A 16,409-nucleotide genomic window follows, 5' to 3' on the forward strand; every position below is an offset into this window, starting at 1 on the left:
AACAAAGGTTTTTATTGGAGCAGGCAAACTACACGCTACTAGTATAGACATAAAATGATGTAAGATAGATTTAATAATGCATCGTTTATACCATACGTTTAATACACGCTTTAAACTTACACAAGAAATGAACATGTTATACGCAATCTCAAATTATTGCAAAATAATAAATAAAACCAAATGTAGGAACAGAAATGAATCGTGCAATGTAACACACGAGGTTATATACTATCACAGGTATGTAATAGTTTAATACTTACTTCAAACATGCACAACAGAGAAAGAACACTATCTGATGCAAAACCAAATTACTGCAAAATGACACTACCAATAAAAGCACAAACAATTTAATTTGATATCATTACCGCAACACTAATACACATTTCAAACCTGGAAAGAATGCACCGCCTACCCAAAACAATTTTTTTTAATGACAAAATGAGAGATGAATATAAGCAAAAGCACACAGGGTACAAACAAGTTTTCATTTTATAGCCCGTCGATACACACTTACACAAAACACAATTACAGTCATGCCTCGTTAATATGGACACTTTCACCCCCGACCAAAATCATCCATAGTCCATATTATCGAATACCAAGGAAATAAAAACGATGGTTTGTTGAAAAAAAAATTCCCTAATTAGTGCCTTCCACGTATATACCTGGTTGCACATCCATTTAAGCTTCGCAAAACATTGGCAACCCGTAGATCCTGCTGCTTTTCACCATTGTCCTCAATGAATTGAAGAGCTGTTTGTAGTCCTACTTGGGCCATAGCAGAGGAGACCGTTGACTTGGCGTTGCTAAAGTCGTCAACTTCACAGCCTGAACAAACCGAAGACGTGAAGTCTGGATGCGAGAGAATCTGCCCCAATGCCTCCAGAAGTGCTTCATCGGCGAGTCTTCTTCCAGCTCTTCCTCTTCGTTGATAGCGAGGAACTGTTCACTGCTTGAGGCTTTGCTGCTCCAGCTTCTTGTAGGCACGACTGAAGTCTTACGAGAGGAAGATTGTCCATGGTGTTGTCATTTTGGTCACCGTCCTCAGGTGGTAGGATACCAACGTGTTGCAAGCAGTAATGGTTTTAGGGCCTGCAGCATCCCATGCAATTCTCACCACCCCTACACACCATCGAATGCTGACAGTCCGGTTCATTATTTTCACTGCATTGAAGGTAACTCCTCACAAAAGCTCTGCAGCGCGCTTCGGTTGCTCGAATAACGTTAACATCCAGGGGTTGGATTGTGGCTGTCACGTTTGGTAAGAGACAGAACAGCCCGAAATGGTGCCAAAATTGGAGAACTCTTCCACTGAGACAGAATGGCAATCAGCGCTGTCTGCCACAGCAATAACTTTCAGACCGTGGATGCTCAGTGTGTGACCGGAACTGCTGAAGAAACCACCTTAAGATGCTCGAAGTCATCCAGACATTCTTGTTGGCTTCGTAAGTGCAGTAAAATGAAGGATCGAGCATCTTTCCAAAGCACCTAGGTCGCTTGATTTTTTTTGCTTCTTTTTCTGTAACGATAAGCTTTACCTTGTCGGTCTTGCACGCGTTGCAAGTCAGTTCAACGGTAACTTTGCACAGTTTCTTTCCAGCGGCATGTCCGGAAGCAAGTGTGGAAGAGGGTCTTCAAGCTTGTAAAAAACTAGTTTCGTTGAAATTGTAATGTCGTCTGGTGCGTAACTGGCAAGCACTGAAGGAGACAACATAGCCCCCCTTGTGCAACGGAACGTCCTATTTTCAAAGGTTCCCGCGTAGAATTTGGGAAGAGGCTGGTGCTTCACACTGTATGTAATATACTGTACTGTATGTATAACTGTGCATAATAATGTGATGGACTACACGTCTTTTGTACCTTTCGGACAATGAATGGTCCTGCAAAGAGTCTTCATACTAACGAGACGAAAATGCATGGAAAGATTTTGTCCTCACAAAAATAGTCCACAACTGAAGTTGTCCACATTAATGAGGCAAGACTGTATTACAAAATGACAATAACAAAACCTAAAGTACAAGTTCACAATGTATATATAAAAACTAAAATTATTATTGCTACAACACTATCAGCAAAACGATTCCAGCGACAATTCAAGGAAATGAATCATTTTAAAAGGTAACGAATGGAATCAAATAAACACCAATCAGTTGAATTTACATTCCACGGCATGGCAGGCATAATGACATACGTAACTACAGTTTCAAAGCAAATATGCTGTAACTACAGTGCTTGGTCCACCTGGCACACTACATTCAACTGATGTTAGTAGTTAGTAGAAAGTGTACGCACACCCAGTCAAGAATGCATTCGCACACGGCATCGGTGTCGGTTCACGGGACGGTTCGGACGGCGAAACGATTGCGGCGCGACGGATCATCCGCGCAGCATTCACCATGCAACATTCACATTCAGCATGCAAGTCAAGTGTAATCTGCATCAAGATGGACCAAGACGTAGCCAGAGCCAATGTGAACGGATGATTATAGAAAAAGAGAAATTTTGATGCAAAAAGTGCACTATGCCAACAATGCCGTCATTGGGAGATACATAAGAACATCCTTGGAAACTTCTAGGCAGAATGATACCGACATACAAGAGCGACGACAACAATACTGCTGGTCAGTTTGTGTCAAATGGTCTAGTCCATTCCACATCACTCACAAGAACTGCTCGATACAAGCACGTCAAGAACGTCAGTACTGTCTTTCAAGTGTGCCGATGGGGAGAGACACGCACTTTATGACACACACTGCTTTTCGGGTGAAGGATGCTCCCACGTGCTGGTGTTTGTTGCTGAAGGGGATACCCCGTGTCTACAGGCTTCCAATAGCGATTTGCTGTGATCTGTAGAGTTGAGTCAGGCTTGGTAGCTGTACAAACTGCTGCAGAGCTAAATTTAAAACAGTAATCAGCTTACTCTGCGCACGTTTCTGGAAGTCTGCTTTCCAGTTACATGTTGCAATGCTCGAGCAATATCTAAATTCTTACTTACTTTTCGCACTATTCTCCGGTAGAAAGTGACATTTAGCACCATGAAGCAAGCAGGTGATGTCCGTCAACATAAGTCCTGAATGACGATGATTATCCCAGGAATGTCCCAGAGGCCTGGTTGTGGAGCATAAGCCGTGGCCTCACTCAAGAACGGACGGTGTCCTTCTGCACGAGTCCTGATCGAAGATGGAATGTCCCAAAGGCGGATGTGCTGGGGGAGCTTCTCAACCTTCATGACCTTACTCCGCATGTGTGCCAATGGAAGTGACTAGCTGATGCATTGAGGTGTGGCCGTAGTGGTGTGTACGTTGCAGCTGTCTACGGACCGCTACAGCACCAACATCTTGGAGATCCCGGGAGTCCAGAGTTACACGCGTGGCTCAACCACAGATGGCTGGACCTGAAAGAAGAACGAAAAGCCAAACAGCAATGGCCACACGAGAGCAACCAAACATCTGCGTCAGGCAGCTTCTTCAGACACCAACATGAAACTGAAAAGTCAGAACAGCACAAGTGATGCGCCACATGAAACGTGTGGAAGGCAAGACAGCAAGGTTGGAATTGCAGGCCTGCTTAACCTCTGGTATTACCCTAATTATACACTTAAACACCTACAAGGAAGAGCAAAAACAAATATCACCACTTTTGAAGAATGTGTCGACACAGTGCTGTGCTCTGTATGAACCACAGGTTACGAAATCATCTTTGCAGCAGGATGTTCCAAGCCAGTGTGATGTCCGTTCCTGAAATGCAAAAGAAGAAAAAAACTAGACAAGAACAGTCAAGCAAGCAATTCTAAAACCAGGCCCAGGTTTGTCATTCTGCTTCGTGTCTTGTGCAAAGCCTCCGCCTCCAGGTTCAAGGTGCAGCCTGACAATACTGCTTGGTTCAAAGAAGCCATGTCCTCATAATTGCAGGTCGAGTTTCGTACGGAGGCTACGAGCGACGATGAGTGCAGAATGTCGTGTATGCTCCACAGTGTAGCCTTTCGCCTGGTAACTCGGGTCACAACTTGCTGTGGAATTTTGTACGGCCAGGTGTAATGGAGCGATAGCTTTGTAAGATGTCTCGAAGAATGGGGCTCCACAAAAACAGCAAGATTCCCTGGGGGTGAACAACACACTTTGCTGACGAAGATTCGAGCACAAACATTGATCACCCTGTGAAGACAGAGGCAAGTGGGGAGTTGTAGAGCTTCTTCGACCCTTTGCACGCGTACTGTGGTAGCCACCAGTCTTATTGTCCAGTCTGTTTTCTAGCAGCAACCATTGGCATAGCCCATTCTAGCACCTTCACAAACTCTGGTACTCCTTGCTCAACGGGCCTGTTCTGCCTTTTCATGGCTTCCTGCAGTGCAAACAGTACTTGCGATATTTCAAGAACTTCGGTTCCGCTTCCGTCATCAAGACTATGTGCAATGGTCCACCCTTGTGTCCTTCCAGATTGTCAGAAAACGGATGTGGAAAATCCACAGAGTCTTGACATTGTGGGTTTCTTCAACGGCGATTCCCAAACTTTTGAGAACCAGTCACTAGAGCTCCAGAACTGCGAATGACTGTGGTTTAATACGTGTGCCTTCTCATGGAAACCCGGTGTGACCGCTATTTTTCCACAGACTGCCAACCCATGACCTGTCTAGATCTGGAAAGCAATGTTGTCCGTATCCAGGAATGGAGGGCCCTGTGGCACAACCGCTTGAAGGTGCTCTCGTCAATCAATCAATGAAAGAGCTGCACCGGAATTTACCTCCACCTTCAGTAGTACCCCGTTTAAGTGTACAGCGACTTCAAACTTAGGATGCTGTTTCCTAGTCTCTGAAAATACTGTACAGGTACCTGGACTCTGCTTCTCCCACTTGGTTCCTCTTATTATTCCGTTCTTGTGTTTATTTTTCTCTGAGTAACACACTTTTTCTGTGCGAGTTCTCTCTGTGTGCCCCATTTTGTGTACAGAACTCAAACATCCTCGATGTGTGGACATGCTGCTTCATGCGGACCCAAACACCAGAAACACTTCTGTTTTGTAGCCTCCTTTGTTCCCGTGCCTGCGAAGTTGCCAGCGTCTAGTTATGTCACTTACCAAATCTGACTATATTGCTCTCCTGCTGTTTTCCGTCTCCAACGCAATTGCGTATGCTTGTTCAAAAGTGTTCCCCGTCTGCCAGCAATCACTGCTGCAGCGAGGGGTTGCAAATTCCACAAACGAACCTATCCGTCAACATTCCGCTTCACGGTAACCTTGAATTAATGTCAGTTACCTCGGCTGTTGCATGTGTTGTACCAGGTAATTTTCTGCATTACTACTGTACACGTGGTCGTAGTTTGGCTTGGCCCCGGTGGAATTGAGTGAGTTGTGACTGGCGTTCCCGTTGCTGGAGTCGTGGTTGGGGTTGATGTGGCAGTTACAGCATCAGTCCCCTACCCAAAGTTCCTACTTTGTGTCGGAGTCTTTAATTTGAGGCAGTATGCTCTTCCACACCTTCACTTGTCAACTGGTCCCGTTGAAATTTGCAGCAGATTACGAGCACTGATGGCGAAACGTCAAATTTTCGTTCCAGTATTGCAAGCACCTCCTCGTACGGTACCTCTGCCTGTGTTTGTGGTGCTACCAAGCCCATGAGGATCTCAAACGTAGTCTCACCACACATGAAAAGCAGAACTGCTCGTTTCTTCGCAGATTCAGCGATATCGTTCACCTCTAAGTAGAACTCGAGGTGCTGAAACCAGTGAAAGTTGGTGCCAGGCACGAATTCCTTCGTGCTTCCCCAGAGGCATGACCAATCCATTCCTCGTCATCAAAGTTACGATGTCGGATGTGTAGCCCTGAAGAGCACAAACGACATTTCCTGGATACTCTTCGATTTTATTGTGCATGGTTATATTCGCAATGCATTCCTGCAACATGAACCATCCAGATCTCTCGAGTCTCGACAATGTACGGTATCATCCATCTCGGTCCACACCCAGTCTGCCTGAAGCCAACACATGGCCTACTTAAATACATGGTTCAGGTTCAGGCTCGCGTAATCCCTTTCGAAATGGGGCAGGTACCTTGAGGTACCACAGGCGAAGAGTAAAACCCACAGAAGAATGGCTGCAGACCACGTTAGGTTAGTTTCGTGGTCGCTAGGTGGCCTCCCGTACGTTGTTCTCGCTGTAGGTTGATGTTGATCATGCTGGTTCGCCCGGTTCGTTGGCTGGGTCGTTGCTCGGATCCTCTATGTTTGCTGTGTCGACAGAGTAGGCTACACAGTGTTCTTGCAGCTCTAGTAGCTTTCGTTCATCTCTTCATTGATTCTCTTTCCCATGCCACCAGGTGTCGCTTTGCTGCTCACAGCATTGTGGGGCGAGTCACCTGTGTAGAAACCTAACAATTCTGGTAGTGATTCCGGTTCTCGTGGCTTCGAGGCTCGTGCACGAGAATAGGATGTGATCGAGATCTATCTATCCAGATTTACAGAGGAGGCCATCTGCAATATCAGTGTTAGAGCCTGTTCATGCCTCGAAAAGGCCACCTCTGTTGTCTCCTCGGTAGAATTTTTCCGGTGCGCGTTGATCTTTGTACACTTTGTAGATATTCGCACTTTGCTTCTTCCGAATTGCTGTTCGCCATCGCTCTCCCTCAGTTTGTTACATTTCCTTCGCTGCAATTTTGTTCCGCTCTGATTCGTTCTTCACCTTTTCTCTTGTAGAGCCTCTGCTGTAGATCTGGTCGATATGATGTATTCTTTTCACCCAACTCATAGCAAATATGGCGGAAGATGGCCTTATGTAGCTGTTTTCAGGGCTGTAGATCAGTCGTCCGAGGTATGTGGTGCGAGATCGCGCATCTCTGAATGAGAAAGTGGACTGAGCCATTTCCCCTTTAATAGCGGGATTGGGGGGGGTGCAAAGTTTCCTCGTAATATCCATTTACAGATTTCTCATTGTTCCTGGTAGAGGCGGTCAATGGTACTTCTTTGGTAGCATATCGCATTGTTTGCGTATACTGTGACAGACATAGCCGTGGATTTCCATAACAGCAGCCCTACTGTGTCGGGGTTGCAAGAATGTCGTCCTAGATGCCAAGCCATACCTTTCTTTTTGACATACCTTCAGTATCGGCTTGCGTTCGTGTGGTTATACCCAGGTATATGTAGGTCTCAGTGGGTTGAACTATCTCATTCTGGATGTTGAATTTACAGTCTTCATTTCGTTGGCCCAAATTTCGTCCATTTTGCTTTGTCAATGTTGAATTTCATGTCTGCAGTTCCTTGTGTGCTGCAAATGTTTAGGAGGTACTGGAGGTCTTCGGGGGTTTCGGCTAATAGTAGTACGTATATCATCAGCAAAAGCCAAGGTTGTAATGATCGTTTGTTCTTTCGTTCCATCGGTTCTTTTTGTGGTGAGACACTCCTCTTTCACTCATTAATTTTCTCCAGCAAGTCGATCAAAATATCAAGTAATATTGGTGACATGGAGCATTCTTGGTGGAGGATGATCTCTTGCTTGGTTCCTGTATGGTCCCAAGTAATGTGTACTGTAGGTTTCTTTTTGTAAGCTTTCTATTAGCGAAGCAGGATCTTCTGGTAGGTTCATTGTTCACATTTTTGATGTTAGGAGATGAAGTATGGCATTGTAGGCTTTTTGTAGGCTTAAGTGAGCTAAGTGTAACACCTTTTCTTGTAGTTGGTAATCTCTATTATTTGGGTTAGGATAAAGATGTCATCCGATGCCCTTCTGTGCCGTCGGAATCGGTTTTGTGTTCCGGACAGCTTTGTTGTCAATCTCCTCTTGTAGACATCCTGTTATGATACCTGAAAATAATTTCGATAAAAATGAATTTCGATCAGTTTCTGGTTTTCCGTTCCCTTTGAATAATAGTTTGATGTTGGCTTCTTTCCACGCGGAGGAAGTCATCACTTCGTTGAAGCATCTTCTCAACATGTCCGCTGACGTTGGTTTGAGCACCTTTAGGAATTCGTTAGGCATGCCATCTGGCCCGGTTTCCTTTCCGTTGAGCAGTCTTCTAATTCCTCCGTCCATCTCAGCTACACCTATTTCTCTCTTTACTGGTATGGTCATTTCGGGTTGGGTTCCTGGTCCGCCGTGTTTTGCTGTTCCTTGAAGTATGTCAGATGCTGTTCTATCTCATGTTTCATGGAGAGTTTGTGGCTGTATGAGGCAACCTTGTCCTGGCACTCTGAGATGTATTTCCAGAGTTTAGCTCCTGCTTTCTTGCTACCATCCCGTAACTCTGTTTCGATATCGTTGTGGAACGGTCGGATTTTTTCCGCCGCCATTTAATTTACTTTGTTTTCTGTATGCATCATCTATGTAGTCTTGCTTCTACACCGCGTTTCAGCATTGCCTGTTGAGTCCTTGCCACTCATTTGCCACTTTCAGTTCGGAATGAAACCATGGCTTGTGTTTCCTCCTCGTACGTTTTTCAGAGGTCTTCTCCACTGTCTCTGCCGCAGTGTTTTCCAATAACGTATAAAATTCTTCGTATGTGTCGGCTTGACTGCTTAAGAAGTTCTCTAGAGCTTGGTTGTGGGTTTTCCAGCGCGGGTCTGTTCTCTTCTCTTTCGTTCGGCTATATGCCAGTGGGCTGGTCATTGTTAGGGATGTTATAGTAGTTAGCCTCACCCTGTTGCGGTAATTGTCACAACTGTACAAACAGTCGTCAACGTCCATGCTCAGGCCATACCCTCTGTTCGAAAAGAGGCTGCTGCTTACCATAACGTAATCGATTGTAGAGGTCAGGCTTCCCCTGTACCCTACGGCTGTCCATAGCAGAGGTTTTCTAAGTTGAGGCTAGCAACATGCTCTTTGGTTAAGGCACGCAGTGCTTGTGTTGTCTCTTTCCCGTCCAATTAATCATGGCAATTAAAATCGCCCATGAGTATAACGTTTCTGGTCGAGTTGTGTTTGTTCTATTTCGAGGATGTTATGCTGGAGGCATTGGTATATGTCATCATTCCATCTCTTTTCATTTCCCGTCTCCATACAAGCTTCTGGAAAGGGGGCTCCTGTTTGGAACTCTACCCACAGGTGTTCATGGCATTGTTTCGTGATAACCCTCGCTCCTGCTTGGTGCATAAAACCTACTCCACCTCCTTTCACAAGCCTTGCTGTCTGCTGTTCCCAATCCAGGACCAATAATTAAGTGCGGTGTCTCGATTTCGTAGATGCATTTCAGTTAGTGCATATACGACTGTTTTCTGTTGAAACATTTAGCTGTAATTCTTCCCAGTTCCTAGGGTTACCTCCTTTCAAATTTAGAGTTGCTACGTTTATCTCTTCTATGCTTTTTAGTCTCCCATTGTTGCGGTTGCATTTCTTCGCTGGTGCCGTTTCGGTGTTGGTTACCATCTAGTGGCGTTGCATGGGCTCCGACTCCCACCGATATTCCATTATGGGACATAGTAGTCCTCTCTGTGGACTCTGGTTCCCAGCGGTAATTCCGTTGTGGGACATGGTAGTCCTCTCTGTGGGATGCATATGTCAGGTGACAAGGCCCTAGTACTGTCTAACTTCTGCACATCTGAGGGTGTCGGCTAGTCTCGTATTGCCTCTGCACGTACGGCCTGGCCTCTTGTGTAAAAAAGGCTGTATCCAGTGGGCAAGGTGTTCTGCCACCATCTTGGCACCTTCGGGTGAAATATGAACATCCACTAAACCGAAGGATCGTGCATTGCGAAGGATGTGGTAATTGTTCATGAACACAATTTGTGGGTTGATTTTCGACGCTTTCACTAGTTGGAGGTTGAGCATCCTTATCCTCCGCTGTATCTCCTCCCCTCTTTCTTTAACGTACGGGATCGAGCAAATGCCTAGTCTTCCGTGCTTCATCACAGTTTGAGTTTGATTTGGGATTTTCTGGTGCAAAGATAACACCGTAGTTTATATGCAGTTGTGCTTGTATAGCAGGCATATCGACGAAGATTAATTGCCTTGCCATGGAATGCATGCTACTTTGCGATGTCTTTCTGTATCTTGTGTCTGTGTTCGCATGCTTTGTACAACATGCTACTTTGATTGCTGGTTACTTTTCTGAAGAGTGTCGTAAGAGTATGGTCAAAGTGCTCGACCTGCACAATTTCAGTGAAGTTTTGAGGTCAGTTCTGAGTAATTGATACCAGCAACAGTAATTGTTAACAGTAACAGATAAAGCAGGTCGATTTGAGCCTACACAGAACGGTCGATCATCATGGTTGGAATTTTTATGTACTTCAAGGTACGGCAATGCATCCTTTCCTTGGCTTGCAGCAGCATCATATGTATTGGCCCATCTTTTAACACATGCCAGACACGTACATCCTTTTGTAATCAGCTGTAGGGCCATCCTGCACATGGAGAAGGCGTACGGTTACAATCTCCGTAGTATGTTAGCTGCTGCCACAGTTTACATGCAGCCGTGCTTGCCATGAAATGCATGCTACTCTGCGATGTCTTTCTGTATCTTGTGTCTGTGTTCGCATGCTTTGTACAACATGCTACTTTGATTGCTGGTTACTTTTCTGAAGAGTGTCGTAAGAGTATGGTCAAAGTGCTCCTCCTGCACAATGTCAGTGAAGTTTTGAGGTCAGTTCTGAGTAATTGATACCAGCAACAGTAATTGGCAATTTCCTCAAGTTGGATGACATCCATGTGCTAACAGCCAGACTTGTATGCTATGTTAGTCTCAACTATGGAGTCGATCAGTGATGTTTGATAGGAGCCAACCAGCGGTAAGGAATGGCGTCATGATATGAGCGAACTGATAGGTATGGTCTCAACTTCCCAAGCCTGGAAAGACAGTTTCCAGAATAGACCTCTATCCGAGAAACGTCATCGTGACGTTGGTAGACAGACAGAAATGGAAACAAATCTGAAGGGGAGGGGTGGTTTCCATGAATGGGCACTTGTTCGCTGCCTCCTATTGAAAGAAATGTAGGACCAAACGTTGTGTCCCTTTCAGGAACCATCGTAATCTCCCAAAGACCGTGGCTTTTGGGCGTGAGCTTGTTTCACCCCCTGGCTTCCAGCGTAGTTCGACTCTACCAAACTGGTGGTGCTGTGGAACACTATGATGTCATTTGTTTACAAACAGGGAGAGGCCGACCGGTTAATTGTGCTCAGGTTGCAGGTGGGACTTACTTTGGTAGGGATTTACGGATTTGCAGGGGAGCGGCAGCAGAATACCCTACACAACAGGGGCAGTGCAAGGCATAATCACTGGCATCTCCCAGTATGCGTGCTGGGCTGGCACATATGCAGCATCAGGGCAAAAGACCAGAAACCACAGAGACTAGTAAGGGAGCATGTTTTGCAATGAGGTCGTTGACAGCCAAATGGCGAAAAAATGGTGATGAACTGGTGGTAGAACGTTGGCAGCAATAGTGCAAGCAAGTGGTTGAGACAGGCGGAACTGAAGAAGACTGATCGTGTACTCCACTGACCACCTCGTCGCTATTGTCGTTTTGTGGTGGTCGAAACAGATGCATTTGCCATGATTATACCAGCACTGCGTGTAGACCACGTAGACGTCGATGCATATTTCTGTTCATTTCAGTCAATGTCCTGGGACAGCGTATACTCGAAACAGACATCAACTCTTCGAATGACTGTTGTTGCAGCGTTTCCCAGATAAATGGGCCGTCCTTGCAAGGTTCCTCAGTTTTTTTTTTTTTGGCATTGCTTGGGGCGAAGACTGTCTGACTGCCAAAATTGCACATTTTAGTATTCAGTTGCCAACGAGCAACTTTGAAGCAGATCTTTTCGTTGACAATTAAGGGGCATGGATTAAGAGTGGTCGTAGATACCAACTCTTCAAATGACTGTTGTTGCAGCGTTTCCCAGATAAATGGGCCGTCCTTGCAAGGTTCCTCAGTTTTTTTTTTTTTTTTGCATTGCTTGGGGCGAAGACAGTTTTACTGTCTGACTGCCAAAATTGCACATTTTAGTATTCAGTTGCCAACGAGCAACTTTGAAGCAGATCTTTTCGTTGACAATTAAGGGGCATGGATTAAGAGTGGTCGTAGATACCAACTCTTCAAATGACTGTTGTTGCAGCGTTTCCCAGATAAATGGGCCGTCCTTGCAAGGTTCCTCAGTTTTTTTTTTTTTTTTGCATTGCTTGGGGCGAAGACAGTTTTACTGTCTGACTGCCAAAATTGCACATTTTAGTATTCAGTTGCCAACGAGCAACTTTGAAGCAGATCTTTTCGTTGACAATTAAGGGGCATGGATTAAGAGTGGTCGTAGATACCAACTCTTCAAATGACTGTTGTTGCAGCGTTTCCCAGATAAATGGGCCGTCCTTGCAAGGTTCCTCAGTTTTTTTTTTTTTGGCATTGCTTGGGGCGAAGACTGTCTGACTGCCAAAATTGCACATTTTAGTATTCAGTTGCCAACGAGCAACTTTGAAGCAGATCTTTTCGTTGACAATTAAGGGGCATGGATTAAGAGTGGTCGTAGATACCAACTCTTCAAATGACTGTTGTTGCAGCGTTTCCCAGATAAATGGGCCGTCCTTGCAAGGTTCCTCAGTTTTTTTTTTTTTTTTGCATTGTTTGGGGCGAAGACAGTTTTACTGTCTGACTGCCAAAATTGCACATTTTAGTATTCAGTTGCCAACGAGCAACTTTGAAGCAGATCTTTTCGTTGACAATTAAGGGGCATGGATTAAGAGTGGTCGTAGATACCAACTCTTCAAATGACTGTTGTTGCAGCGTTTCCCAGATAAATGGGCCGTCCTTGCAAGGTTCCTCAGTTTTTTTTTTTTTTTTGCATTGCTTGGGGCGAAGACAGTTTTACTGTCTGACTGCCAAAATTGCACATTTTAGTATTCAGTTGCCAACGAGCAACTTTGAAGCAGATCTTTTCGTTGACAATTAAGGGGCATGGATTAAGAGTGGTCGTAGATACCAACTCTTCAAATGACTGTTGTTGCAGCGTTTCCCAGATAAATGGGCCGTCCTTGCAAGGTTCCTCAGTTTTTTTTTTTTTTTTGCATTGCTTGGGGCGAAGACAGTTTTACTGTCTGACTGCCAAAATTGCACATTTTAGTATTCAGTTGCCAACGAGCAACTTTGAAGCAGATCTTTTCGTTGACAATTAAGGGGCATGGATTAAGAGTGGTCGTAGATATCAGCTCTTCAAATGACTGTTGTTGCAGCGTTTCCCAGATAAATGGGCCGTCCTTGCAAGGTTCCTCAGTTTTTTTTTTTTTTTTTGCATTGCTTGGGGCGAAGACAGTTTTACTGTCTGACTGCCAAAATTGCACATTTTAGTATTCAGTTGCCAACGAGCAACTTTGAAGCAGATCTTTTCGTTGACAATTAAGGGGCATGGATTAAGAGTGGTCGTAGATATCAGCTCTTCAAATGACTGTTGTTGCAGCGTTTCCCAGATAAATGGGCCGTCCTTGCAAGGTTCCTCAGTTTTTTTTTTTTTTTTTGCATTGCTTGGGGCGAAGACAGTTTTACTGTCTGACTGCCAAAATTGCACATTTTAGTATTCAGTTGCCAACGAGCAACTTTGAAGCAGATCTTTTCGTTGACAATTAAGGGGCATGGATTAAGAGTGGTCGTAGATATCAGCTCTTCAAATGACTGTTGTTGCAGCGTTTCCCAGATAAATGGGCCGTCCTTGCAAGGTTCCTCAGTTTTTTTTTTTTTTTTTGCATTGCTTGGGGCGAAGACAGTTTTACTGTCTGACTGCCAAAATCGCACATTTTAGTATTCAGTTGCCAACGAGCAACTTTGAAGCAGATCTTTTCGTTGACAATTAAGGGGCACGGATTAAGAGTGTGGTCATAGATGTCCTGACCCTCTTCTATTTCTGTTGTCACACGGTGCTTGATTGACATTAGACAGTGAATGTAGTGCACTGTCGAAGACAGGATAGGTCACCTCTTCAGAAAAATTTTGAATTCATCCTGGCTGGTCAATGTGGTCTTGCATGCTATGAAAGGAAGTCCAGCTGCAGCTAGAAAGGAGCATATCATTCATCAGTCCGCTCAGTTGATGAACACTGCCTTCTCACTGTTGCAATCTGTCCACAGGCAGAAAGACTTTTCAATATGAAGTCTAGGGTTGCCACATTTCGTAGTGAAAAATACCGGCTGAGGGAGAGGAGGTGGAATAGAGGGAAAGGAGGAATGGCTTGCGGGAAAGGGAAGTGGGTGAGGGGTGGAAAAGCACACAAAGAAAACGAGAGAGAGAGATCTCAAGATAATACTATGAAACATATGTTCCTGTGTGTAATAATAATAATAATAATAATAATAAATAACTAAGGAAAGAACTGGTGACTGCGGAGTTGGGTCTATGCTCCAGATTTATTCAAGCTGTAGTGGAATGTGTAAAGGAAGACCCCGCAAAAGCCCATATGAAAGGTCTTGAGCCACAAATGATACCGGCAAAAGGCTGCCGGTATCACCTTCCTACCGGCAGAGCGAGCAAATAACCGGCCGTGCCGGTATAATACCGGCCTGGTGGCAACCCTAATGAAGTCCCATGAAAAGCAGTCTATGGTGTCATTGACCCTGGTGAGAGGGTACTGACCTTTTTTTTTTGCCGCATCATTCAGTTTCAGGCTGTCTATGCAGATACAAGCTGCAAATCTTGTCGGCTAGGACGACAAGTGTTGAGCGTAGCGTCAATGACTTACGAATAATTCTTTTGCCACGCATATCGATCTGGTGACGTTGAACTACCTGTGTTGTTCAGCACAAGGAACACTGAAACACTTCCAGCATGTGGGAGACTGCACCATGGTTGTAATGCTGTGCTTCACAAAATTGCAGCAGCCCAAAGGTTTGCCAGTGACATAGATGTCCCCATTTCTCGTATAGGGTAATGAGAGAATTTCTTGGCATTCTAGAGCTTTGTCTTCTGGTAACAAGCATCGCTCAATAGCAGTCAGCTGTTGTGCACTTTCAGCAGAGGAGACTGGTTACTACGGTGCAGAGCTCGAAAATGAAGCAGAGTACCTTGACATACTACGTTGGTACTGCAGGTCCCGCAAATTGTGTGCAAGAGCTCAGACACTGCGTCAAAGTTGTAGATGGCACCAGCACCAAATAGTGTCTCCGTTAATCCCTAGCGGAACCGGTCAATCCCTTTTTGCCTCAACATAATCCGCCTTGCTGCAAGACTGGTCTGTAGAATGTCCCACAAGCAATGGAAACTTCTGCAAATATTGCATCAGATTTGGCATTTCTTCCTCATTCCCAATATGTTGGGGAACAGTCTGAAAGAAGTTTGGAACAACATGTCCAGGCACTTCGAGTTAGACAAAGCATGTAATATCCGTTCAAATGGAAATCCCAGCGCCATGCACCTGTCAGCCAAAACTCAGTTAAACGCAGCTGCTTATCAATTACATATTTTGGTTAGCTAGTGTCCTAGATTGAATCCTGTGGTGTCTGCCCTCACCCTGCTTTGTGGAATCTATGGCTTTCCAGGATATGTAAAATGAGAGACCAGATGTGGTTGCTTGGGGTGAGGTGTCAGTCCTTGTCATCACAAAGAGGACACCACGTTCCCAGTTATCCACAGGTGCTCTCGAGTTACACAATCTGGTAGCCTGTGCTAGGCATAGAACCTTTAATTTCTAGTTGGATATCAATCCCACAAGCTCTGCAAGTACTAAGTCATCCAAAACAGTCCTGAGTATTCTGCCATTTAATCATGCAATTCATTCACTATAAAAGAAAAGGCAAAAGGCCAATATCACCACTTCAGCAGCATTCGTCAACGTTGAGCTTCGCTCTGTCAGGTCCACAGGTTCCCAAAACTCCACTGCAGCAGCAAGACTTTCCAAGCCATCTGTGCAAAGTTTGACCTAGAAGACTGACAGAAAAACTAGGCAGGAACAATATTACGTGTACCCCATTATTATAGACTTTCACTGTGCTTTTGTGTAATTACTTAAAGATTACTCAGCAACGAATCTGGAAAAAGTTTAAAACAACATGTCCAAGTACTTTGAGTTACACAAAACATCTAATAGAAGTCCCAGCGCTATTGCACCAGTCAGTCAGACCTCTGTTAACCACAGCTACTTATGAATTTCATGAACTGGTTAGCTAGTGTCCTGGATTGAATCCTGTGAAGTTCACCCTCACCCTGGTGTGTGAAATCTATGGCTTTCCAGGATATGTAAAATGAGAGACCGGATGTGGTTGCTTGGGGTGAGGTGTCAGTCCTTGTCATCACAGAGGACACCACGTTCCCAGTTATCCACAGGTGCTCTCGGGTTACACAATCTGGAAGCCTGTGTTCGGCTCTTAATTTCTAGTTGATGTCAATCCCATAAGCAAATTGCAAGTGTACTACCTCATCCAAAACAGTCCTGAATATCCTGCCATTTAATCGTGCAATTAACTCACACTAAACGTATACACTACAACTCTATACCGTTGGTTTCATCAGGCACAACCTGAAG

The sequence above is a fragment of the Ornithodoros turicata genome, unplaced genomic scaffold, assembly GCF_037126465.1.
Source record: "Ornithodoros turicata isolate Travis unplaced genomic scaffold, ASM3712646v1 ctg00000838.1, whole genome shotgun sequence".
Classification (NCBI taxonomy): Eukaryota; Metazoa; Arthropoda; class Arachnida; order Ixodida; family Argasidae; genus Ornithodoros; species Ornithodoros turicata.